Source organism: Vigna unguiculata, chromosome 11 (assembly GCF_037176805.1).
Source record: "Vigna unguiculata cultivar grain cowpea cultivar isolate G323 ecotype 2 chromosome 11, ASM3717680v1, whole genome shotgun sequence".
Taxonomy (NCBI): domain Eukaryota; kingdom Viridiplantae; phylum Streptophyta; class Magnoliopsida; order Fabales; family Fabaceae; genus Vigna; species Vigna unguiculata.
Window position 1 is genome coordinate 19,234,512 of NC_140802.1, and position 13,343 is coordinate 19,247,854.

Here is a 13,343-nt window from a genome sequence, read left to right on the forward strand (position 1 = left end):
TTAAATTTTAAATATGAATTTTTAAAAATTTGAAATCATAAAACACCGAATTGTTATTTTTTTTTCTAATACTTTTTTTATCCATCTTTGTATACTTTTCACTTTTTATCATTACAGTATTTAAATAAGAGAGGGATGTCAACGAAATATATGAATTTGTAATCTTAAAAATATATTCCGTCAAAAGAATTTGTAATTTTAAAAATATATTCCGTCAAAAGAAAAATTTAAATGTTGGACTACATCAACTTCATTTTTTTTTCAAATTTTTATTATATATTTAATTTTTTACTTCATTTTTTTCAAATAATTTGCCTTACAATTAGTTTATTATTTAATTTTATGTTTCTAACAAATTATACTAAAATTTTAACAAATTAAATTATTTTATCATATACATTTGCTGAAATTAATTCAAAATCAAGTCATTTTTTGACTTTATTCATTGTTTGCTACACATCTATTACTAATTTTCAAAACTAAAATTTTATTACTAAGTAATTTATTTTTTTAATTATTAACTTTAATTTAAATCAATAATAACATCAACAAATAATTATCTAATTTGAATTTGAATTTGAATTTTTTTAATTATATAAGTTTTGTATTTTAAAATTTTTATAAAATTTCACTAAGAATTTTTATACTTCCTTGAAAAAAAAAATTCAATCCAACAATTGAAAATAAATAAAAGAATTGTGTACTGATTGATTCTTCAAATGACAAGTGAGTCCTTTTAAGTAGTGATTTTATTAAAAGTTTAAAAATTCAAGTAAGAAGTGTTTTTTTAGAAGAAAATTCAAAGTGAAGTCAATCCTTTAAATATTATTAAAAATATTAAGACTTTAAATATTTTAATTAAAATTATTTTAAATATCAAGACTGGTGTAATAGATAGATTCTAACATAATTAAAAATATAATCTATATTTTAAAAACTTATTTTTAAAATCCTTTAAATATTAAAATCTGCTTAACTATGTACATATATACACGTTCTAGTAAAAAAAAAATATGAACACATTTTTCTAATTTATAATATATGTTCAAATAAAGTAATGAAAATAAATATAAATGGATTGAGAATTAGATATGTGATTTCCACTGTTTTGAAAACATTTAAGTTAAATTTTAAATATGAATTTTTGAACATTTTTTATTATTTTTTTTATCCATCTTTATATACTTTTCACTTTTTTTCATTACAGTATTTAAATAAGAGATGGGTGTGAATGAAATATATGAATTTGTAATCTTAAAACTATATTTCGTCAAGAGAAAAACTTAAAATGTTGGACTACATCAACTTCATTTTTTTCAAAGAATTTCATTTACAATCAGTTATTATTTATTTTTTTTCTAACAAATTATACTAAAGTTTTAACAAATTAAATTATTTTATCATATATATTTGCTAAATTTAATTCAAATCAAGTCAATTTTGACTTTATTTATTGTTTGCTACACATTTATTACTCTTTTTTTTTCTATAAATATAAATCCTTTTTTAGAAGAAACAGTGGATAGAATATCAATTTAGAACACAAATAAAAAAAACTAACTAATAGATACTATACAATCTAAAAAAATTATCATCATGTACATTACATGTACATGGGCAAACATTTGGATATAAAACAACCATTTTAAACTTTAAAAAAAAAATAAAACATTAATATGCATAACTGATATAATTAAGAATGACATAACTTTTGGACACCTTAATTTTGAGTAGAATATAAAGAAAAATGTTATCATTAAGTTTCATTTGACGCCTAAAAATATAAACAATAATGGTTAAACCATACCAAAAAGTAAAAATAAAACCTAATTGGCTTTCCAAATTTAAATTACATACATGATTATTTGTTCTCATATTTGACCCAAATGGTACTCATCTCCAAAATGATTTTTTAAATCCACAATAATAATATTAAAATTACCTTTTGAATTAAATATATAATTTTTAGTTATTTTTATATACAATTTTTCAACTCCTCTTCAACAGAATGTATTACAAAAGTATTAAAATTACATTGATTTTCATGAAAAACAATGAGTTAATATACGAAAAAAGAAATTTAAAATATTTAAAATATTAATTAAAATAATTAACACAAGAATAAAGAAGAAATGTAAATAAATACCTTTTAGAGAGAAAAACTGTAGAAATTATACTTCATTGAGTAGTAATTTAAAAAATATATTTATAATAAAAATATTACTGAAATATAAAATTATACGCTTATATAAATTATTTCAAATGGCAAATAAATCTTTTATTAATGAGTTGTTAAAATGAAATAAAATCTTTAATTAAGAATTAAGAAGGATCATGAGAAAAGTTTTCGGTTGTAACTAGGGATGTCAACGGGGTGCGGGCGGGTAAAGTACATGTAGTAGCTCTCTCATACCTTACCCGTTGGATAAATATGTGTCATGTACTCGTATCTATATTTGTCGGATATCCGTTATGCGGGTACTTGCATAATTTTTTAATATTTACACGGGTACCTGCGGGTATTAAAATAAAATAAAAGTGAATATTTAAAAATAGATTTTAATTGTAAATTCAAATAAAATACAATACATAACATTCATAAATTCTAAACAAAGTCCATAAAATAAATAAATTTCCTTAATTTTTATGTTTTTTTATATGTACTATGTTTTTTGTAATACGGTGTAACCTTCTCAAATAAATATTTTTATCTTTAGTTATTTTTACATATATCAAATTTTTAACTCTACATTTATTAATATTTTGAAATCAAAATGTAATACAAAAGAATTAAAGTCATACGGAATTTGATAAAAAACAACGAGTTAATATATTAAAAGAGAAATTTAAAAATATTTAAAATATCAATTAAAATAATATTGAAGATAAAATGTAAATAAATATGTTTTAGGGAATAAAATATTGAAAATTCTAATTCACATGGTTTCCAATTTAAAAATATATATTTTATATAAAAAAATATTTATTAATAAGATTCTATACTTATTATTCTTCAAATAGTAATGGAGTCTATTTTATTAGTGACTTTGTTAAAAAATTTAAACCTTTAATTAATAAATTTTATGAGAGAAATTATCTCTTGTAATAATTTTATTTTTAATTGTGGTTTTGTTAACTTAGAAGTCTAAGATGACAATATTTTGTTCTTTCTATATGTATTTCATACAATTCTATGACCACACAAAATGTAACAGAGCATATAGCAAAGTAGAAAGCAAAACCGTGTAATCTGTTACTTGCCAATCTGTTCTCGTTCCTTGTGCTTTTCCTAAAGTATTCTTATTGTCTTTTTCCTAAAGTATTCTTATTGTTGAATCTCAAAAATGTCTCTAAAATGCACTTTCGAATTGCTTTTTTTAGATCATGACTCTTAATTGAACTCTCAATTGAATTGAAAAGGGATGAGTAAATTAATGTTGATATGAGGATGAACTTTTTTGGACCAAAATGTTAGTGAAAAAATGATCCTATTCCCTTGAATGTTCTTCCTTTCTTCCCCTCCCTTCAGAATGGTTGTTCCTTCCTTTCAAAACTTTTAATTTCTCTTTAGTATATTAAATTTCCTCTACTTCTCACAGTACTGTATCCATTCTCTCTAACACAGCGTTACCACTCCTTCGCGCAAAGACCGAGTTTGTTGCGCAATGAATATTAGTGTATTTATTAATTTCTTTTGATGATACGTAGAGCAATTAAGAAAACTGATTAATCATATATATATATATATATATATATATATATATTATATTTATAAAACATTCTATCAATAAAATTAAATTTCTATATAAAAAAACCAATGTATTATATTATAATGAATACATACCAGTGCTTTACAAATAGTCAAAACAATGTTTTACAATTGAACTTCTTTCTCTACAACTTAGTTGAAGAAAGAACATTAATATGCAAAAGTGAATAATAATAATTGAAGAAAATGTATCAACTTTAGAAAAAAGAAGAAGAAGCCTGCAGACTCTACCTATTCATTCTGTAATAAAAAAAGAGAAATTAATCGAAGGAATCGTTGAATTTTATATATTTGAGGATAATATTAAAAGAACATTATTTAATATTACTAGGTATTTAGAAGTTGTAAATTAATAATTTAGAAAAAAAATAAAAATAAAATAGTATCAGACAAAAATAAACTCTTAATTATAAAATCAAGCAGTAACATAAAGTATATAAAAAAATATTAAAAAAATAAAAAAGTCACATAAAATCAGTTTCTTAAAACCTGTGATACTGCAGGCAGGCCAAACATTCATATCGGCAATGGTAACTGTGAATTACTTTTTTTCGGAAAGCCAAAACCAAAGACTGTATTTCATTCCTTTAAAAATATCTTACCTAAAGAGAATTGTTTGGTTTGCGGCGTGTGTGTTCTTATTAAGGTAAGTTATCTATACCCTATCCTTAATTCTGGGATGAATATGTTTCATTTTTTCTTCTTGTTTCTTTTGTAAAATATTGGAAGAAAATAGTGGCAAGATGACAGAAAGATAGATTGTATTGAAAGTTCTTCTGACTGCAGTTTTTAACGGAGGGTCAAAATGTTCAAGGGACTTTTGAAAGATACTTTATTTTTTCTGTATGCGATAATTCTTTGTTGGAGTTTATAAAGAATATTGACAAAATATAAATGTCTTTAATATCTCCAAATATATGAAACTTTGATGTATGAATTAGTGTATGAATGCATGATGAAAGTTCCTTTGTTTTTTAATTTTTTTTCTTTTCATAAATATGAATGATGTATGTATGATTAGGTATGAATCTATGCATGAAGCATGCCCTCATGTATTTTTTCACTTTTTACATTGTATGAAACTTATTTCAATTGATTCCCAATTTGTTGTTATTTTTAGATTTTTGGAATCTTTCTGTTTTGATTTTTTCTTTGAAAAGTATCCTTTGGTCTGATCAGTTTATTGAGAAACTTTTTCCTGAATCATTGCTTTTTGAACACTATTTGAGTGACATACATGAAATTGCCAAAGATCTTAGAAGGGATAAGATGAGATAATTGACTAAGGAGTTGCCCCAATTTGATAGTTAAGAGTTAACTTCAGGACATGAGGTGTGTTTGGGCTTGTCTACTTATTGATAAAAAAGATGGAGACTTCAAAATTTGCCCCAGTTTGAGGGTACAGATTGGTCTTGGGGTGTAAAATGTGTTTGAGCTTGCCCCAGTTGTTGAAAATAATGGGAGACTTCATACTAATTGTTGCAATGTAAGCCTGACAAACAAAGTCAATAATTGTCCAAATTAAAGATATCTGACTATAACGTAGGAACAATAAGTGAAATGTCTCTCCAATTTATTTCAAGGTGAGAATAATGAGTAATGGTAGGAGAAAGATAGATCAAAGCAGAAAATATGATAGAAAACACATGAAGAAGGAAAGAATGAGAAGGCATGACCTTGATTTAACTTGACTACTCGGGCTAATTTTGATCTCTATGGAAACATGTCAACCAAAAATAAACTGCCCCAATCACTACAAAAAAAAAGTTAAATTGCGGAGGTTTTAATTTCGTTTAGCGGGGGTTTTTACCCTCACAAAATATTTTGCAGGGGTTTTTCAAACCTCAACAAATAGAGTCCCCACAAGTTATTTGTGGAGGTTTTCTACAACCTCTGGTACCAAGTTTATATTGTGGAAGTTTTTTAATGGAGGGTTATAACCTCTCCTATTCATGACTATTATTTTGTGGAGGTTTAAAACCTCCTTTATTTCCATAAACCTATTTGATTCCAAAACTCCTGTTTTTCATTTTTTTTGTGGGGGTTAATACCCTCCACAATTTGAGAATTATAAAACCTATTTTATTTGTATTATTTAATTTGTGATTTTATTACTGTATTTTTCTTGCATTATTCAAATCTCATAAAAAACAATATTTTGTTTGTAATTAGAATTTCCTACTATACTTGACAATGTATGTAACAATTTGAGATACTTATATTTTTATATCAACAAAATTTTTCTATAAACTTCAACCAAAGTGCTCAAATATATATCATTAGAACTTTTGATTCTCAAAATCAACATATTAAGCAATTTAAATTGAAATAATTACAACTTAATCCATACTTACTCAAAGTTCATAATACACTAAAATAGTTTCATCCTAAAAAACATCATCAACATCCTAAATGTTGCTACCACCAGATGATCCTTTTGTACCCATAGAAGACTGTGGCTCATTTGCATCACTGGTTTGCTGAAATTATAAAAGATAAATATTAGCTGCAAGAAGGACGTCAACCTCAAATCATGAAATCAACATGCATATACTAAAATAGTTTATTACTAGATCATTGACCTACACAAAAATCATGATTATTTGGTATCGATGATTAACTCACACCGATACAATATAATTCTTGTATAAAAAATCACATCACAAATAAGTACCAAGATAATTAGTTTCCAAAGGGAAAAATTCTAGGATTTCAAGCAATTGGATTAATAAAATTGAAAAAAATTCAAATTTCACACTAAACAATCTTATATAACTAAAGAATCACTGCGAAATCAAATCAAGAATTTGAAAGATTTGGAGGTCGAGTTATTGCTCCCATGAAGAGAACAACATTTGGATGCCTCAATCTTTTCATTATTTTGACCTATTGAAATTAACATCATAAGCTTTCTGGAATTTAATTTATAGAATAGATGTTGGCATTCAAGGTAAAAATGTACATTAACTTGATGAAAATCACAAAAAGTAGCTCTAATCACAGAAAAATTTTCATTAGAAAAGATGTTACTTTTAACAGAGGAGAAAGACAATATATTCTCATCAATAAATAAGCTAGAAAATAGATAATCTCTTGGATTATCTCATTTTTTTATATTTAAAAGGGTTTTAAGAAACTTATGTTGAATTTTAAATTAGTTTGCTTTGAACAAAACAAATTTTAGAAAACTAGTGTGAAGGAGATATTCTGTAAAATTTAGTTAGGATTTTCATTTATTTCTCAATATTTTCTTTATAATTTTAGTTAAGAAATAAATAAGAGAAATTGAAGTTTTAAAAGAATAAAGCATTTAAAAGCATTGAGCCTGGACATCTAGACCATGCATAATAGGATTAAAGAAAGAAATAGGGAGGGTATTTTGATCTTTTTCACTCACTTTTAAGAGCATTCATCATATCTCCAGAAGCTTGGGTATGAGAAAGGACAAAAAGGGTGGAAACTCAAGTCTAATTCTCTTCAAGGGTCTATAGAGTTTTTTCTTTATCCCTTCTCTTTATTTTTGCTTCTATTTTCCCTGTGTCTAGCTTTACCCTTTTTGTTAGGATTGGGTGAATTTCAATATAATTCTAATCCCTGAATCTCTAATTAGGATTGGGTGAATTTCAATATAATCTCTAATCAGTGCACACAACATACTTATCATTAAAATCAATATGATTATTAACCATGCTTTCAAAACAATCAACAATAAAATTATGAGAAGTAATAGTTATGAAATTTCTAAAAAAATGCAGGTACAAATGATTAGATGCACTCTGTTTTCCAAACCACTTCAGTAGACATATATAGATGCAAAGTACCAAAATCCTTGTACAGTGAAATACATGAAAAATGTAGCAAATGAAATCAAATCATCATTTAAGTTGAACCCCCTTCCCTTGTTTCCTCCTCTATTGGCTTAGCAGTGGGCACAGGTGATGGAGAGGACTCCACTCCCATCTCTGCTCTTAGATCATTGATGCTTTGCTCCAACACATTTATACGGTTTCCCATATCATCAAGTGAAGTAATGTCAAGAAAAACATTTTTTTTTCAGAATTCAAGTATTTGGCAAGTAATAAAACTGGAAGCACCACACATACACACAGATTGTGCCCATTGGCACAGGTGGTCGCATTGTGTTCATAAGAAAAAGGTCAAGATGCAGCTGTGCACAGTTGCAATTTATTTATTGGGGTTACTGTGTATGTCAGGGTATTATTACCACTCCCAATAGCTTAAGCTATTAGGTGACGCCACATAACTGGATCCTAACAATGTATACATGCAATCATGTCATTGGCGTGAGTACTGATGGCGTGAACCCATTTTCATGGCCATTGGAGTGTTTTCAGTGATTTACAAAACAAAAGTAATAGATTATATATTGGTAACAAAACAACACAAATAATCAAATGAAACAATATGAACTTAAATGAATGGATCACAACTCAACATTGTACAAATCACAATTCATGGACATTGGGGCGTTGCCAGGGATTTCCAAAAACAAACATATTTTTGTATTGGTAAAGAAACAACACATTATCAAATGAAACAATGAGAACTGAAACTAGCAGATCACAGCTTAACATTGCATAAATCACAGTTTACGGGCATTGGAGTGTTGCTAGTGATTTACAAAACAGAAATAGATTTAAATAATGGTAACAAAACAAAAAAAATTTATATATTGGTAACAAAACACAAATAATCAAGTCAAACAATGTAAAATGAAGCTAACAGATCACAGTTTAATATTTATATAAACAAACTTTGAAAATTTATTTAATTCCTTAACTAACTACCCAATGTGATTCATAGCAACACTGTTCAGTAAAATATAGGTAAATTGTTAACAAAATGTATGTCACCTTAGGGCCTTCATATGACTAAAAGCTTTTCTTATTTCATCCACTATTTTTACTCTTGGTTACAAAAATATTATTCCTGCTTTTAAAAGTTTTGAACAAGAAATGATAGAACAGAAAATAAAAACATAATTAAAAAAACTGTTTTCACTATTTCCTATAAAAACTTTTGAAAACAGGAAAAAAATGAATTTTCCTAAACCAAGCACCCCCTTGATCTCCTATCCTCCACCCACCCCAGCCCTTTGAATCAAATCTCACTTCATTAAATTCATATTGTTCTGCATATATGTTCATGATGTTCACATGCATTTTCAAAAAATTAAATGATGCATCACAGATTTGGAATTATTATTAACAGAATTCAAACCAAAATTTAGACCAGTGAGATGTGAATAAGACTATACAATGGCAGAAAGATTTGGATTCTCAACCAAACTAAAGTTTAGTGATAAACTGACAAACATCAAAGAAAACATAGCAAAAAGGAATGTATGTGGAATTAAAGGTGCAATACAACTAAACAACTCATAACCCAGAATAAAAAAAAAACTTGTTTTTTTATTGGCATATTGAGTCAAAAACTATCTCAAGAAGACATCTTGCAACATCCAGGCCCACTTTGGGGTCCTATAGGTCTCAAAAAAAAACCAAACGGTGCAGCTTTTAACATTCAACATTCCAATTAAATCAAGACTTTAGAATCTAAATGAAAAGAACACATAACATGAATAGAACCTAAAAGTCACACTGCACATGCTCTAGATCTCACTGAACTATGAAAGCAACTGAAAAAATAAACCACTAGATCTCACTGAAAAAATGAGTAAACAATCCAAAAGAAATACAGTGGGGAAGTAGAGATGACGCGTACTTCAGTTTTTAACTCTTCAAGTGATTCACCAGATATATCTTGATCTAGAAACATCTTTACAGTAACTTCCTACGAACCAAAGAGCATAAATGAACTGTCAGTGTAATAATTCTATAATCTATAACATAGCAGAAAATTATCCTAACAATATAGACAATAATAAAATGGGAAGTAAGCTAGCAGTAAATATAGCAAAAAAAATTATTTTATTCAGATTAGAATGCAACTAAAGCCCGGAGAATTCTTGGCATTGGCACAGACACATTCAATTCATAAAAAAAATGCATTTTATAGATGGTAGCACATACCTAGGTGTGCAAGTGCATCAGTAATAAGTCTTGACATTGTTCATCTCATTTTGAAAAAAGCATAATAAAGTTGCATACCACATGCCTTAGTGAAAATAACACAATCAATATTTTCAAGTTCAAGAATATAAGAAACTCATTATTCGACGTCATTCACCACGATACACCTCCCCGTATGATCCTGCATGTCAAACGTGCAATGAACTATTGTTAACAACTTAACATCATACTGGTGTAGAAGTAGTAGATTACCTCATTCTCAGATCTGGAAGGAGTGTTAAGATCTTGTCGATTGAATCTCTGGACATTGAAAAGCTCCATGATTCTGTCATAATTCTCACCCAACCATTTTTGAGCTTGCCATTTGTCAAAAGTCTCTCGGCTTCAAATTTAAATGGTAGGTGCTTTCAGTCTCTAACTTCACTAAAACAACTAATAATATTCTCTGTATAATAATAAGTCCTCATAATAGGTACATATTCTTTCACAACTTTCAATTCAAATCTATCTTTTACAAATGAAATTGTGTCAAGGGCAGTGGTAACAATGTAGAGTTAGGTCAAAAATTAACTATTAATTAATGCTCTGAATAAAGATTCATATATCTAACATTAGTAAAACAATTCACTATCAAGGCTTGTGAGTGATTTCTTAACATACCTGAAGCGACTTCTTTTGAGATCATTTCCCTCATTAGGAGAGAAACAAAGGTTATATGAACCCCTGGTTCCACCTGTGCCATCCAATCCTTGGTTTCATCCTCTTCCTCAACAACTACATCACATGCTGGTGTTGACTCTGGCCCTCTAGAGGTCCTATCACCATTCAATCCACCCATAAATATTTGGTCTGGTCTACCACCAGGTAAATAGGAGCTTGTGAAGTCCCAAGCAGGGGTTGAAGCTGAGCTTGCTCCTCCAATATAGGGGTATGAAACCCCTTCTGAAATGGTGTCGAAGTCAGGATATGGCCTCTGTCCTTTCTTGTAGGTACTGGACCCTGTGCAAGGTCTGCACTGCTTGTAAGAAGCTGAAAACTTAAGTACCATATCCTTTAACTGCGAATGTAGAAAAGGGAAATAAAGAGTCAGATTAACAGCAATGCATTAAACATTTTGATTCAATTACGTACATGTGCAAACATAGCAATATCAATGAATCGCAAATTAGGTTTCAACATTCTCCTATGTGACAAATTAGATAAAAGTGTGAATCGCGGTACCATGAGTGCAGGCGAATTTGAAGTGGAATTCTGGAAAGTTAATCGGAAGTGCAGGCTCCTAAGCTGCGAACAACTACGATGGAGTGATAGAGTGATGAAACAGGGCGAACAACTCCGATGAGCGATAGGGTCGCCTACGACAGAGTGAGAGAGTGGGCATGACGGAGTGACTGAATCGCTGCTCTGGCTATGACGGAGACTACCAAGGAGGCTACGACGAAGACTGAATCGTGATTAGCTACTGAGACTGAATCGTGATTAGCTACTGAGGCCAACGGAGAGGGTGTGACGGAAAGAGCTACGACGACGGAGTGAATCAGAGAGCGAAACTGATTTGAGAAAAAACTTAGGTTTTCGAGAGGGACGAACAATATTTTCGTGGCTGTGGAGGTTTAAATTTTCTAGGAAGGAACGTGTGAATACATTGAAGGAAAAATGTAGATTAATTTGCAGAGGTCATAAATCTCTTCAAAATAAATAAAATCCCTATATTATTAGCACTTACAGAAACCATTATAATTAATCTATATCATATTTATTTGTAGAGGTTTATTTGAACCTCTGAAAAATGACCTCCTCTAAATAACTTTTTTTTTGTAGTGAATGTTTGAAAGCAAATCTTTGAACACTTTTTCAATCTTTTTTTTTTTAACAAACCTCTTAACATGACAAAATATTTTCCTCTAAATTAAAGTTTTGGAAAAACAACAACCAATCATTGATTTGTGTGGACTTTATTAGGCTTGTATTGTGGCCAAGGCTAAGGGATATAAAAAAAATGGATAATGAAGGCTCAAAGTAAATGGTATAAAGGTTATTTAAAACAAGGGTCTTTAACTAAGGTTGCATCTAAAATTCATTTGACTACCTTTCTTCACCATTTTTTTTCACTTTCCAACTCTTGTTTCTCATTTTTTTTTTGCAAAACCAATTTTTTTGTCTTTCCAAACTTTTTATTTTTTTTATTGGTGAATTACAAGTCAAATGAAATAGATGCAAACATCATGTTAACTTTAGTGGGAAGGTGACCCTTGTTAAGGGTAACTGAAAAGAAATTTTAATTTTTTTTATAGGCTCAAAATGGGTAACAAAGGAATATCATTTTTTCTTGATAAAGAAACATGGCCACACATCATTTCAACTCATGATTGTTTTAATTTCAAAAGCTTTAATCCAAAAGGAAAAAAAAAATTCAATCACATCAGAGGTTGCCCCTACTTTGCCTTTACTTTTTTTTGTATTATTTTCTATTTTTTTGTTGTCTTACTTTTTGCCTAGACCGCCCTTTTGGGTTTTCACTCTAGCAGACTTTTCTTCATTTTTTCCTTTTTTTTGTGTTCAAAGGCTTACTTCAATTTTAATTCATTTTAAGGCACATGCCCTTTATGATGATCCTCCATGGAATACAAAGAAAAGGTTTATTGGAGAAAGGTGACTGGAAATGGGATGGGAAAGGAAGTGAATTTTAGCAATTCCATGTACCCAAATTAGAGCAAAGTTTCAAAAGTGTGTCACTTTTCATAAAAATTATCCATTTATTCAACAAACTAATTTGACCAAAGAATAATTTATTTTCTCTTATTTTTTTTCACTTTTCGCAAAATTCCATGAATTTATTAACAAAAAATAGGAAACAATTAATTTTTAAAATTATTGTAGTGCAACCTTTTTTCAAGATATGTTGATGCATGTTATGTGTTATGCAAAGTGACATGAAAATGCAAGATGCTACAAATTTGGAAACTACCTATACACATGCATGTGAGTGTATGTATGGTATGTACTATGCAAGGTGGCATGAGAAAACAATGAGATGAATATTATGCATTATACATTGTGACATGAATCCAAAGTGAATCCATGCTACATGTCAAGTACATGCATGTGAGTGCATGTATGGTATGTACTATTGATGAGTGCGTATTTTTGCCCTCATTTAATGTTTAATTATGGGTATTTAATTGAATTTGTGTGCTTAAAGATTGATTTAATTGGGATTTCCTATAATTGGGTTTATTGAGCATGAGATACAAAAACATGTTAAAAATAGCTTTTTAGTTGCATAAATGTTCTTTGGATATTTTGAGGTGTGTTAGTGCAGCTGCAGCTAAGTTGAGCTCATGGAGGTGCGGAAATAAATTGATTAAAGCTTCATGACACCTTAAAGATAAATCCAAGAATAAGAAATTATTAAAAGCACAAAAATCCAAGCCAAGCATTGCATGAAGACGATAAGAAAAGCTTGAAAAAATGAAGAAGTTTGGCTAAGCCAAAAAGAGAGCAACAAAAAATTGGACCTT

General features: G+C 28.7%; 1 pseudogene across 1 annotated transcript; it reads right to left on the reverse strand.

Annotated features, from left to right (window-relative positions):
* Positions 1–6,031: 6,031 nt before the first annotated feature.
* Positions 6,032–11,502, reverse strand: LOC114169646 (protein BREVIS RADIX-like; annotated as a pseudogene). Its single transcript, XR_014986592.1, has 5 exons — positions 11,044–11,502; positions 10,483–10,879; positions 10,075–10,204; positions 9,515–9,583; positions 6,032–6,249 (listed from the first exon to the last, which is right to left on the reverse strand). The product of XR_014986592.1 is annotated as a protein BREVIS RADIX-like (transcript).
* Positions 11,503–13,343: the final 1,841 nt, after the last annotated feature.